The sequence below is a fragment of the Dromiciops gliroides genome, chromosome 3 (assembly GCF_019393635.1).
Source record: "Dromiciops gliroides isolate mDroGli1 chromosome 3, mDroGli1.pri, whole genome shotgun sequence".
NCBI classification, from domain to species: domain Eukaryota; kingdom Metazoa; phylum Chordata; class Mammalia; order Microbiotheria; family Microbiotheriidae; genus Dromiciops; species Dromiciops gliroides.
Window position 1 is genome coordinate 664635311 of NC_057863.1, and position 14022 is coordinate 664649332.

General features: G+C 40.3%; 1 pseudogene; it reads right to left on the reverse strand.

Moving 5' to 3' along the window:
• Positions 1-334: 334 nt before the first annotated feature.
• Positions 335-1422, reverse strand: LOC122751880 (annotated as a pseudogene).
• Positions 1423-14022: the final 12600 nt, after the last annotated feature.

The window sequence follows — 14022 nt, forward strand, 5'->3', positions numbered from 1 at the left end:
CCTTGCCAAAGTCCTTCTCCCAGTCCTTCCCAGGACACTCTACCACGTGCTCATGGTCAGACTCAGGAAGATATCGATTCCTGGTCCCACAAGGACTGAAAGAGTATGTTCCAATAATCAAAGTGAATTGGTGAATTGGTTTCTTGACTCAGGATACAGCGACAACACACAATCCCCAAGAATACCACAGCTATGTCATTATTATCACAGAAAAATAAAGGACAAATGGGAATTCGTTGTTTGTTTGCTTGGAGGGGAGAGGTGAGGTAGAAGAGGGCATGAGTAAAGGGTTATGGGGTGGGGAATACAGAAAGTATCTGTAGGTCTTGTCCACTTAGTTTTTATACTGAAAGGATTGTTCTCCTGTCTCATTGAGGAGACAGGTATGGATAAGGGCCTCTGTCACTGAGTAAGGGTCACAGTTGGCAGAGGGGCAGAAATCTTCAAAGTAGCCCTTCTTGTCCTGCCCAACCATCGTGGTCATTCAGGTGCTACTCTAGCAGAGAATTTGTTGATGTTGGATGTCTCATGGGAAACCTGTCAGCCGATGGGCATCATCCCGACCCCCTTTGGGGTCTTAGGCTCAGGTGTGATACTTGTGTTGCTTACTTAGTCTCTCGATGGCTTCTTCAACAATCTTTAGACCATCCTCTTCTGGCCTGGCCTTGCTGCTGAAGTCAGGAGGGCAGCCAGTTCCATTCGAGTTTCGAGGGATTGGCTTGGGATCGAACGTCCCACTCATTCCAGAACCTTCACACACTTGGTGGAGGATGAAGCGACAATCCAGAGGTGATCCCCCATTTCTATCCCTTCACACGGTCCTATCTGGAACTCCCACTGAGCAGGCATTAAGTCAGCATCTGTCCCCCCACTTTTGACTCCAGCCTATAGGCAAGTACTGTAAGGAGCTTCTGCTCTATCTCTTCCATAGGCGTGACCAGTTCCCACGCCACAGTAAGAGGGACCCTGGGGTCCAGGAAACCACAGGAAGGACAACCAAAAGGGCGTTCATCTGTTCCCATGAGAGTATACTCTTGCTCCATTCCAAACCAGGGTTTCTGGTTGGTCACCATATCCGTTATCCTCTTAAAGGTATGCCTCAAAGTGGTCGTCTCTGCTGGATTGCAGTTATACATGAAAACTTCACAAAGAAGCAGTCTGTTGGGGTCCCCTCTGAAGGGGTCTCAGAACAGAGCAGCAGAAATAAGGTCCATATCACTGTTAGAGCCTTCAGACTGAAAAGTGCTGGAGCCATCAAAATCCCATTCAGGTAGTTCATCAATGCTCTTTGGTTCACTGTCTAGGGTGAGAGTTCTACAGTGCACTCCCTCACCAGTACAATCAATCCAAATGTACATGGTTCAGGTACATCGGCTTGATATTTTGGTTCAAGAGAGAGCTGGCTGAGGTGGCCATGTTGGAAGCTGTCCTGTGCCTTGAAGGGTGCAGAAACAAACTGTCAATGTCGAAGGTGTGGGACGATCTTTCTGCAGGCTGGCAGGCAGGTGAGCAGGTTGGCAGCTCTAGCTGTGGTTGGTGGAGATGGCTGTGGCTATAGCCAGGACAGCAACTTCTATTCTCAATGACTTCCAGATCTCATTAGAAAGAAAATGGAAAGAGTTATTTTCAACTTGATGATTCAGCTATAGTCTCTAATCTTTCAAATATTGAATATACAAATGAAACTTATTTAGCATTTTCTGGGGATGAAAACCCAATTTTCATCAGGATAAATGTTCTAGAGAGGAGCCTATCCTGGAAATGTCACTGAGAAAGATAATATGCAAACAGCAAAGATTAATTATCTCCAGAACGGATAATATATATACATATATATATATACATGTAGACAGACTTCACCATTTATACTATCTATAAGGCAGGGGAAGAATTACGTATTTTGAGCAATATGAATAAGATGATGAAATTACTTCTGTTCTAATGAAATCATTTCTACAATAGACCATTAGCAAAAAGCAAGTCAGCATTTCAAAAAGAACTAATTGACTTCAATGTTAATTTCCATTAAAATGGGAGATGGAGGGAAAAGAAAAAGGATGAACCTGACTTGACTTTGTATTAAGTAATAATAGGTTGAAAGAGTCCATTCTAGGGGGCACCTAGGTGGCTCAGTGGATAAAGCACCGGCCCTGGGTTCAGGAGGACTTGAGTTCAAATCTGGCCTCAGACACTTGACACTTACTAGCTGTGTGACCCTGCTCAATTTACTTAACCCCCTCTGGCAAACAAATAAATAAATAAATAATAAAAAATATAAAAAGAGTTCATCTGCCTAAACAAAAGGGAGCAAAATCATCCGACTTAGTCATGAAACCTCATATGGCAAGCAACTTGCTTCCTTTCTGTAAAACTGGGCATAGAGTAAAAGACAGGGCCCTAAACAACATTTCCCTGATATGCAATTTCCTCCTGAGGGGCAGTTTCAGGAGCAAGGAGGAGTCATATCTTTTCTGGGCCTCTAAACTCTGAGAAAAACCCAAGTTGTGAATTAAAATGTGGGCAGCTTTGGAAATGACAGGAGGAGGACGGAGGGCCACTTTGTCCTTCTAGCCAGGACTGTCAGTTTTGTAGACACACACTCCAGAAGGCACTGATTTTACAGAAAGGTCAGGGAATATTCAGAGTGGCTGCCCAGCTGGACTTTACAGGGATAAAACCTCCTCTCTTGATCACTTCCCACCCACCCATTGCACCACCCTCCATTTTGTCAGTATCCAGGGAAGATAGAGGACTAATAATTTCTACATCTCCAAACTGAAAATATATTAAGTTTTTTTACTTCTGCAATTTGGGAAAGAACCAAAGCAAGAGTTCTCAACATTCCAGAATGAGGGTGAGGGATCTTTATGTAATCATTTAAGACTGGAAATAAAATTTCCCTTTCATGAACTTTGCTTTCTAATTGAGAGAACCCAGTGGTAATTGCGGTTGAAAAAATCTAAAGCATTAGCATTCTTTAATTTGAAATGGTACCATCTGGCTTCAATTGTTCTGATCAATGTATGTATGACTGTGCATTGCCCGGGACTCTATAGGTTAACTAGTCTAAGAAAGGAAAGCTCAGGAAGGATTCAGCCAGAATATTTATATTCATGCTCTGAAAATTACTGATTTATGTCAACAGTAATCCTGAGTTGCTTTTTTCTTCTGATTCTTCATGATGAAGTAAAAGAAAAAGATAGCATTATGAGAAAAAAAAAACACTTTCTATCTGGGAGGTAAAAAAATTGACTAAACCTTGATATCCCATTTTAAACAGCACAGGAAAAAAACCCCACACACATTTTGATTACTTCAGAATGAATGGAATTTTGAGATTATCCCATGATTAACCTGTTGGCAAAGTCCTATTGATTTTGGAGGGGGGAGGTTGGGGGTCTAGGAGAATGAATCATATATTGTTATAGTGTGGTTATATCTTTTTATTTTCCATTCACCACTTTTTATAACATAAGTTCTTGGAAGCCCCTTGCAGTTTAGTTGTATGAACTAGAAAGCCCCTATGGAGAGTGACCATCAGTGGGCTTTTGGTCTGCTTAAGCAGCCACTGGCCATGGAGACGCATATGTTTGGAATAAAACTCCATGCCAAGCTCAGAGAACAAAATACGCATATTTTCCAGTGCCCCTTTCTGAGACAGTCAAATGTCTATAGCTTGAAGTTTCTGGAAACTGCAAAGTCAAGAAAGGGAGACTGTGCTTAGTTGTTCACAGGTTACAAAATCTTAGAAGCTCATAATGTTAGAGGTGGATCGACACGTGGCCCTTACAAGAACAACTTAAGCACATCAAATGGTTCTAATTAATTCGTTCATATTTATTCATTGGTTCATTTGTCAATTCTGCACCTTCTATGGATTCAATTCTGTTTTACCGTTTCATTTGTGAAGCTTACATTTGAAAAGGTATACTCTGGTACTTTGGACTCGACAAGGAAATAAAATTTTATCCTCCCAATAAAGGAAGGGAAGAATAGACTTAAAATGCTGGAATGACATACAATCAGGAGATTCTAGAATACCAGAGGTCAAAGAAACCTTAAAGATCTTTTGGCTCAAGCTTCCCATTTCAATACCCTTTCATTCAGTCTTTTTACCTCCCTTTTCCTTTTCCTGACTTCATGCTAAGGTGTCAGGATAAGAAAGGGAGATGCTACTGAAAAGAATCGAATATCATACAATCTACAAACCATAGAATGTCAGACATGGAAAGGCTCTTAGAGGTCGTTTGCTCTAAGGCCTGCATTGAACAGTCAGCTTTTGTAAGACTGATTATCAACCTCACATCTCACAATCACTCCATGGTAATTATGACACGTAAACCAACCCACCACCACAGAAGCTTGTCTGTCTATTTTTCTAGTCCACAACCCAGCTTACAAAGAGACTGACCATAGAGGGGATAGGATGGGAAAACGGCCCTATTGAAATCGACAGCAAAAATTCATTAGGATGAAAGTTTACCTCAGGCTAGCCTTGTGTCCCTATCGGAGACACACGCGATCTCTTCATGAGGCTTCTGAAATCCAAAGGGAACAAAAGAGGACCCATTTTAATAAACAGTTAAGGCTGCATGGTAGAACCTGAGTCGAATTTATAATGTCATTGAGCCAAGGAACTTTATCTGCTGTAAGTCCTCTATTTTTAGCAAGAAAGGGAAACATGTACATTAAAAATCTGTGTTCTTTCTGTTCATGCATGTGGGCAAATGACTAAGGAATTCTTTTATGTTTGGGCACATTCACCAATGATTTCTTTCTCCCCCTTCATAAATTCTTTGATAATCACGCCAGAGTTGGAGGCACTTGATACTGTCCCAATCACTTTCTGATGTTTTATTCCTGCCCTCAGTCACAGGAGCCTGTCTGCTGCTCCAGTCACACTGTGGCTTGGCAGAAGAGAGTAATGCCTTACTTTGAGATGTTGGGTGTTATTCTAGTCCTACTTCCTGATATTTAAGATGAGGAAAATAAGTATGTAGAATTTGAAATCCTCTTGCCAATGGGAAAACAGCTAAATTGGAAGAGCTAAGTCTGAACCGAGCTCCTCTGACTGCCCACACTCAGAACTCTAGTTGAAAATCTGTGGACAGGACTCCAAGAAAGAGAGTAAAAAAAAGATGGTGGCTATACAATGAAAACCCATCTACAAGACAGGTCTTACCGTAAAGAAGGAAATCCCCAGCATCCGCAAGTGGCCTCTTCAATCGATGATTCTGAAGGTCCGGTTTTTTCCTCATCATTATCTAAAAATAAGAAGAATTCAGTGAGGAAAACACTGAAAATTACCCCAATGATTAGCAAAGGTTAACAAAATAACTCATACTTCAATTATATAAACACAAGTGTAGCACACGTGGTGTAGTATCATGAGCTCTGTATTAAAGGTCAAGAATGTCAAGGGAATTAATAAAAAAATAGAAAGGATACAGCAGCAATCATTTAAACTACTTGGTACTGGCTAAGAAGTAGTGAGGGGGATCAGGGGAATGGGTTAGGCACTCAAAACAGTAAATGAATATAGCACTCTCCTGTTGGATAAACCCAAAGACTAGCATCCAGGATAAAAACTCACTATTTGACAAAACTGCTAGGAAAAGCAGAAAACAGCATGGCAGAAACTGGACATAGACCAGCATCTCATACCATTCACCAACGTAAAGTCAAAATGAGTATAAGGTCTAGACACAAAGGCTGATACCATAGGCAAATTAGAAAAGGAAGGAATAGTTTGCTGGTCACAACTGTGGAGAAGGGAAGAATTAATGAGCACAGATGAGATAGAGAACATTATGAAATGCAGAGTGGATCATTTTGACTACATTAAATTCAAAAGTTTTTGGCCAAAGGAAATCGATTCAACCAAGATTAGGAGGAAAGCAGAGGGGCAGCTAGGTGGCACTGTGAATAGAACACTGGGCCTGGATTCAGGAGGTCCTGAGTTCAAATCCAGCCTCTGACTCTTGACACTTACTAGCTGTGTGACCTTGGACAAGGCCCTTAACCCTCATTGCCAAGGCCTAAAAAATAAAAAAGAAGAAGGAAAGCAGAAAGCTGGGAAACACCTTTTATAGGCAGTATTTCTGATACAGGCCTCATATTGAGAAGATATAAAGAATTGCTTCAAATATCCAAGAATCCATGTCATTCCCGAATTGAGAAATAGTCAAAGGATATGAACAGGCAGTTTTCAAATGATGAAATTAGAAGTTTAAGCAGCCATATGAAACAATGTTCTCAATCGCTACTGATTAGAAAAATGCAAATTAAAATGACTCTGAAGTACCACCTCCCACCTATCCAGTTGGCTAATATGACAAAAAAGGACAATGACCAATGTTGGAGAAGATGTGGGAAAAACTGAAACACTGATGCACTGTTGGTGGAGCTGTGAACTGATCCAACCTTTCTGGAGAGCAATTTGGAACCCTGCCCAAAAGGTAAACAAACGAACAAAAACAAATTTGTGCATGGCCTTTGACCCAGCAATACCACTACTAGGATTAAAATTTCCCCAAGAGATCATAAAAAGAAAAAGGATACACATGTACAAAAATATTTATAGCTGCTTGTTTTGTGGTAGCAAAGAATTGGAAATTGAGGGGATGCCCTTCAATTAGGAATTGGCTGATCAAGTTGTGGTATATGAATGTAACGACATATCATTGTGCTGTATGAAATAAGTAGATGGGTTACAGAAAGACTTATATGAATTGATGCTGAATGAAATAAGCAGAACCCAGAGAACATTGCACACACTATCAACAACATTTTATGATGGACCACTGTGATCAACTTAATTCTGCTCAGCAATACAATGATCAGAGGCAATGCCAAAAGACTTATGATGGAAAAGGCTCTCGACATTCCGAAAAAGAACTACAGATACTTAATGCAGAGTGAAGCTTAATATTTTCACTCTTGCGGTTACTTTTTTGTTCTTGTTCTTGTTTATTATTTCTTGCCTATTTTCCTTTCTTTCTGATTTATGTGGAAATATGTTTAACAGGACAGTAATATATAACCTACATCTAATTGCTTTCTGGCCTCAGGACTGGGGAGAAGAGGGAGGCTGGGAGAGAAATCAGAAACTCAAAAAATATCTTTATATATAATGGAGAAAATAAAATGATTTATTAAAAGAGCACATTATTAGCAGCCAGGAGCCTGGGAGTCTCCACTCCATGCCTGAAGAATCTCTCTGTGCCTCCTTCTTTGCACTTATAGATGACAGCAGGTTTGAAAAGATAACCACCAAGGTTCCTTCTTATACTAACACTCTGTGACCACAAACAAAACAGTGATTCCTCCATGAAAATATTTCCTTCAGCCGACCCCTAACTTAACAAGGTCCTCCTGCTGGTATTTTTCATAAGCAGCACAAAAGAAGACCAAGCAAAGGAGGTGATTATCTACACAGAGGTCATTCCTTACCCAGGTGCCTGATTTGCTGGACAAAATCCAGATACAAGGCAATTCTAAATTAACTCTGTCACCACTCCTACTATCTCTGATATCTTTCTTCTATTCCCTTTGGCTGATCTTGAGCTACCCAATTTTTATTGAATGTCCTATGAACTGAGGCCACGATGATTCATTCTTACATGAACTGCATGCGTTGTTCCACAGCATTTGAATTGCTGATAGTTGTACCACTTCCTCATTGCTGCATCTTTTATTCTTGTTTTCTTGCGCCTTTTCATCTTTGACCTGAAAATTTTCCAATGAGATTTTCACAACTTAGATTCTTGAGTCTGAAATATACCCCTCCCCCATTCACTCTACTCCCTGCTCCTCAGTAAATAGGATACTACTTATTCAGGCACAATCTGTTTACATGCAAGTTGCCTGTCTAGCTAATATGGCCTTGATCCAACTTCAAAGACATGGTTACTTTACCTCTGAGGAAGATGTAATTCTATTTTTAATGGAAGAGATGAACACCAACAATGAAAAGAAAAGTGCTGAATGACCTCAGTGTTGTGTAATTGTACAAAGAGAAATGACCAAGAGGAGATGACTTCCAGCTGGGAGTATATATCAGGGAGAGTCCATGAAGGAAGGACAAGGTTTGCAGAGGGAGAGAGGAGAGACCTGACATTCCACGGGGAGAGCTGTGTGTGGAGGTTGGAGAGTGTGGCAGTACAAGGGGCATTTGGCAAAGGCAAGTAAGGCGAGCTGATTGCGCTATTAGGATTTCAGAGTGGCATCATGAAGAGTAATTCTAGAAAATCCCTGTTGGGGGTCAGTCTGTGGAAGGCCCAGAATCTGCATTTCATTTCCCTAGACAACAGGGATGCGTTGCCACTTTTTGAACTGGGGATTGGCTATGACCTTAGTATTCACGGAACCCTTTCTGGTATAATAGCAGAACAATTCGCTGTCAGCAATCTTTGAGAAATCCTGCAGAATTACCAAAAGTCTGGATAACTGGAGATGTTCCCATTTCCCTAAGGGGCCATGTAGTTTTCAACTCTAGAAATTCAAACCAGCATAAATTTTGAAAATTATTTTGAAATGGATGGCAAGTGAACTATTGAGAAGGAAATCCCTGACCAGCAAGAACCAACATGAGCTATCTGAAGATAACCCATACAAAAATCATTGATCACTAAATTCTCAGCTCATAATAATTCTCTTTGATTCTCCTTCCTTAAAACCTTCATTTATACCATCAATCTCACAGTCCCCAAATCCACAGTTGATAATGCTTTGTTTCCATGTTCTTCCTACCCCATTGCCTTGACTTCATTAGGTCCACTGGCTATGTACATTAAAATGGAGGAATGTTATACACTCTGGAAATTCGAGAGTACAAGAGCTATAAAATAAACCTTAATTATCCTTTGGCTCAAGTCTCCCATTCCACAGAAATCTGTCATTCAGTCACTTCACCTCCTTTTTTCCTTTTCCTGATTGATGCCTAGGTGCCAGGATAAGAAGGAGAGATGCTACTGGAAAGCTTAAAATGTCATACAATCTACAAACCATAGAATATCAGACATGGAAAGACTCTTATCAGTGGTTTGCTCTAAGACCTGCATTGAAGAGTCAACTTTTGTAAGACTGGTTATCAAACTCACATATCACACGCACTCCTTGGTAATTATGACACAGAAGCTGAACCACCACATAGGTTTGTGTGCCTTTTTTCCTGCCTCACAATCCAGGTTATAAAGAGACTGACCATAGAGGGGATCGAATGGGAAAATGGCCACATTTACATCGACAGCAAAAGTTTACCTCAGGATAGCCCTGTGTCCCTATCGGAGACACACGCGATCTCTTCAGGAGGCTTCTGAAATCCAAAGGGAACAAGAGAGGACCCATTTTGATAACCAGTTAAGGCTGCATGGTAGAAACTGAGTCAAATGTTATAGTATCATTGAACCAAGGAACTTGATCTGCCGTAAGTCCTCTTTGTCTAGCCAGATGGGGAAACATGCACTTTAAAAAAAGTACGTCCCCTTGTGTGCATGCATGTGGGAAAATGACTAAGGAATTCTGTTCTGTTTGGGCCCATTCCCCGAAGATTTCTTTCTCCCCCTTGGTAAGGTCATAGATATTGACCCCAGAGTTGGAAGGCACTTGAAATTGTCCCAAGCACTTGCTGCTGTTTCAGTCCTGCCCACAGTCACAGGAGGGTGTCTGCTCATCCTCCCACTGTGGCTTGGCAGAAGAGAGGAATGCCACACTGTGAGATGTTGGGTGTCATTCTAGTCCTACTCCCTGATGTTTCAGATGAGGAAATTAAGTCTAAAGGATTTGGAACCCTCTTGCCTATGGGCAAACAGGAAAAATTGCAAGGTTTGAACTCAGCTCTTCTGCCTGCCCACACTCAGAACTCTAGGTGAATGTCTGTGGACAGGACTCTAAGAAAAAGAGAAAGGAAAAAAAGATGGTGGCTATAAATTAAAACCCAGGAGGACCAAACCATTGTATTCAGTTCCTTTTTGGTTGTGCATCTACAAGACAGGTCTTGCCTTAAAGAAGGGAATCCCCAGCATCTGCAAGTGGCCTCTTCAATCGATGATCCCGAAGGTCCGTATGTTTCATCATCATTACCTAGAAATAAGAACAATTAGGTGAGGAAAACACTGAAAATTACCCCAATGTTTAGGAAAGGAGAACAGCAACTTGTCATTCACTCTTATAAGCACAAGTGTAGTACGGGTGGTGTAGTATCATGACCTCTGTATTAAAGGTCAAGAATATAATGGGAATTAATGAAAAAAAAACCTGCAAAGGAAGGTGTCCCCGCTGTACCAGTTCTAAAACTACATTATAAAGTAGCAACCATCTAAACTATTTGGTACTGTCTAAGAAATAGAGAGCAAGATCACTGGAATAGGTTAGGCACACAAAACCCAGCAATAAATAAATATAGCACTCTTCTGTTTGATAAACCCAAAGACTAGCCTCCAGGATCAAAATTCATTATATGACAAAAACTGCTAGTGAAACTAAAAAACAGTAAGGGCGGAAACTAGGCCCTAGCCATACATAGACCAGCATCTCATCATCCCAAAAACCAAAGTAAAGTCAAAATGGGTACTAGATCTAGTTATAAAGGGTGATACCACAAGCAAATTAGAAAAGCAAGGAATAGTTTGCTTGTCACAACTGTGGAGAAGGGAAGAATTAACGAGCACAGATGAGAGAGAGAACATTATGAAATGCAGAGTGGATCACTTTGACTACATTAAATTCAAAAGTTTTTGCCCATAGGAAATCAATGCAAACAAGTTTAGAAGGAAAGCAGAAAGGTGGGAAACAATTGTTAGAGGCACTATTTCTGATAAAGGCCTCATATTGAAAAGATATAGAAAACTGAATCAAATATCCAAGAAGACACATCAGTTTCCAGTTGAGAAAGGGTCAAAGGACACGAACACCCAGTTTTAAGAGGAGGAAATTAAAACTGTCTATAGCCATATGAAAAACTCTTCTCAATCACTACTGATTAGATTAATGCCAAGTCAAATGACTCTGTGGTACGACTTCCCATCTATCCAGTTGGGTAATATGACAAAAAAGGACAATGACCAATGTTGGAGAAGATGTGGGAAAACTGGAACACTGATGCACTCTTGGTGGAGCAGTGAACTGATCCAACCATTCTGGAGAACAATTTGGAACCCTGCCCAAAAGGCTTTCCAACTGTGCAGACCCATCAAAGCTATCTATTGACATAGGAAGAAAATGCTCTCAATCACTACTCAGTGGAGAAATGGAAATTAAAACAACTCTGAGCTACCACCTCACACCTATCAGATCGGCTAATATGACTACAAAGGAAAATAACAAATATGGGAGAACCTGTGCAAAATTTGGAGGAGTAATGTATTGTTGGTGGACTTCTGAACTGATCTAACCATTCTGGAGAGCAATTTGGAACTATGCCCAACAGGCTATGGGGACTGTGTATAGCCTCTGCCCATGTAAGCAACACAAAACCAGACCAAGCAAATGGGGATGAATGTCTAGATATAGATCGGTTCTTAACCACATGCCTGTTTTGCTAGACAAAATCCACCGACATGGGCATTGTAAATTAACTCTATCACCACTCCTAATGTCTCTGATATTTCTCTTGTTGACCCTTAATCTGATCTTGAGCTACCTGAATATTACTGCATCTCCCATCAGCTGAGGCCATGATCATTCCATCTTACATGAACTGGATGACTCTTGGATTTCTATGGCAATTGTACATCATTCTGCTTCTTTTTTGTTGGTAATCTGAAGTCCTGAAATATACTTACTTCTTTCCTTCTGCTTATTGTCTTCGGTTTGCAATCCTGTTTTTCGCTCGGGGTTTTCCTGAAAATTGTCAACAGAATTCCAATGAGATTTTCACAACTTAGATTCTTGAGTCTGAAATATACCCCCCATCTCTGCACTATCTGCTCCTCAATAAACATGATTATTACTCATTCAGTCACAATCTGTTTATATGCAAGTTGCCTGTCTAGCTAATAGGACCTTGATGAAACTTCAAAGGCCTGGTCACTCTACCTCCTTTCAGGAAGATGTAATCCCTTATGAGATGGGAGAGATCAACACCACCAATGAAAAGAAAACTGTTGAATGACCTTAGTGTTGTGTAAGATTAGAAAGAGAAATGACCAGGAGGAGATGACTTCCAGCTGGGAGAATATATCAGGGAGCCTTCATGAAGGAAGGACAAGGTTTGCAGAGGCAGAGAGGAGAGGTCTAACATTCCAGTGGGAGAGCTGCATGTGGAGGTTGGAGAGTGTGACAGTACCAGGGGCATTTGGCAAAGGCAAGTAAGGCAGGGAGACTGCACTACTAAGTATTCAGAGCAGCATCATGGAGAGTAAGGATTGGAAATCTCAGTTGGGGGTCAGTCTGTGGAAGGCCCGGAATCTGTTTTTCATTTCTTTTTTTTCTATTTCTTCACTTTTAATTTTCATTTTTTAGCATTTTTCCCAAGTTACATGTAAAAAGATATAAAAAATATTTTGAAATTGATTTTCAAAAACTTTGTTTTCCAAATTTTCTTCCTCCCTCCCTCCTCAACCCTTCCTGTGAAATCAAGCAAGTCAATATATTTCATACATTGGCAGGGGCAGCTAGGTGTCTCAGTGGATAGAGCACCGGCCTTGGAGTCAGGAGGACCTGAGTTCAAATCCAGCCCCAGACACTTGACACTTACTAGCTGTGTGACCCTGGGCAAGTCACTTAACCCCAATTGCCTCACTAAAAAAAAAAAAAAAAGAAGAAGAAGAAATGATGAGCAGGATGCTCACAGAAAAACCTGGAAAGACTTATATGACCTGATGAAAAGTGAAATGTACTATATACAAAACAACAGCAATATTGTGAGATGATCTGCTGTGAATGACTTCGCTGTTTTCAGCAATGCAATGACCTAAGACAACTCTGAAGGTTTTATAAAAAATGCAATCCATCTACAGAGAGACAACAGAAGGTATCTGAATACAGATTGAAGCATAATTATTTTTGTTAGTTCCTTCATCTGAAGTTTTGTTTTTCTCTGTTTTCTTTCACAACGTGGCTAAAGTGTCCTTACTCTCATCAGAACTGTCTCAAGGAACAAATAACATACACACTCAATTGGATGGAGTAATGTATCTAACCCTGCAGGAAAGACTGAGAATATACATTTGGAACCTACCTCATTAACCCCAAATATTTCAATACACTTTATAAACCCTTCTGCCCTCCCCTCCAAAACTTTCAGATTGTTGAGCCTAGGTAAAGGGGTGTCATTTAAATGACCATTTAAAGAGAGGAAAATAGTGGAACAAAAACTGTGTTTCTATGCCCATACAATACCGTGCATTTGGGGCGAACATGAATTTCTTTGGTTGTCTGAATTCTCCAAAATGGCTGTTTCTTGAGTTCCTCTTTTAGAACACTTCTCCGAATGAGAAGCCTAGAAACCAAAAGACAGTCTCATTGAGTTTCATGTCCATAGAACAGAAATATGAGTAATTCGAATAGGTTTTCCAAAAGCTCTTTTGCTAGGGTACTATTTAATTACCAGAAGAATAAAAATTCCTCAACTCAAGAAAAAAGTCAAAAAATCAAATTCATTTTTTAAAAAAGTCAAAATCATTCTCAAGTTCTCCAGCGATGCTTTTAGAAATGCCATGAGGCCCTCGGAACGAAGCGTAGCACTGGATCACTGACCAAGAGAAAGCAATTTCCCTTTCACAACAACCAAAACTAGTCAGGGAAATGTTAAACTTGAATGAAATTTTCCACCCAGAAGAGTTAACAATCTTTGCATCACAATGAATGGAGGAAAATGCACTTACTTGATACTTGGTTGGCTTTTTGCTAAAGCAAGATCAATTTCATCTTCATGCCAACCTTTTATCTTACAATCATTCACAGAAATTATCTCGTCAAATAGTTTAAGGCTGAAATGCAGAGAGAACATTGTTCACATTTTCATAAAACAAAGGGTAATATATCATCTATATTTTCAAGACTCAGAGTTTCAGAAGTGTA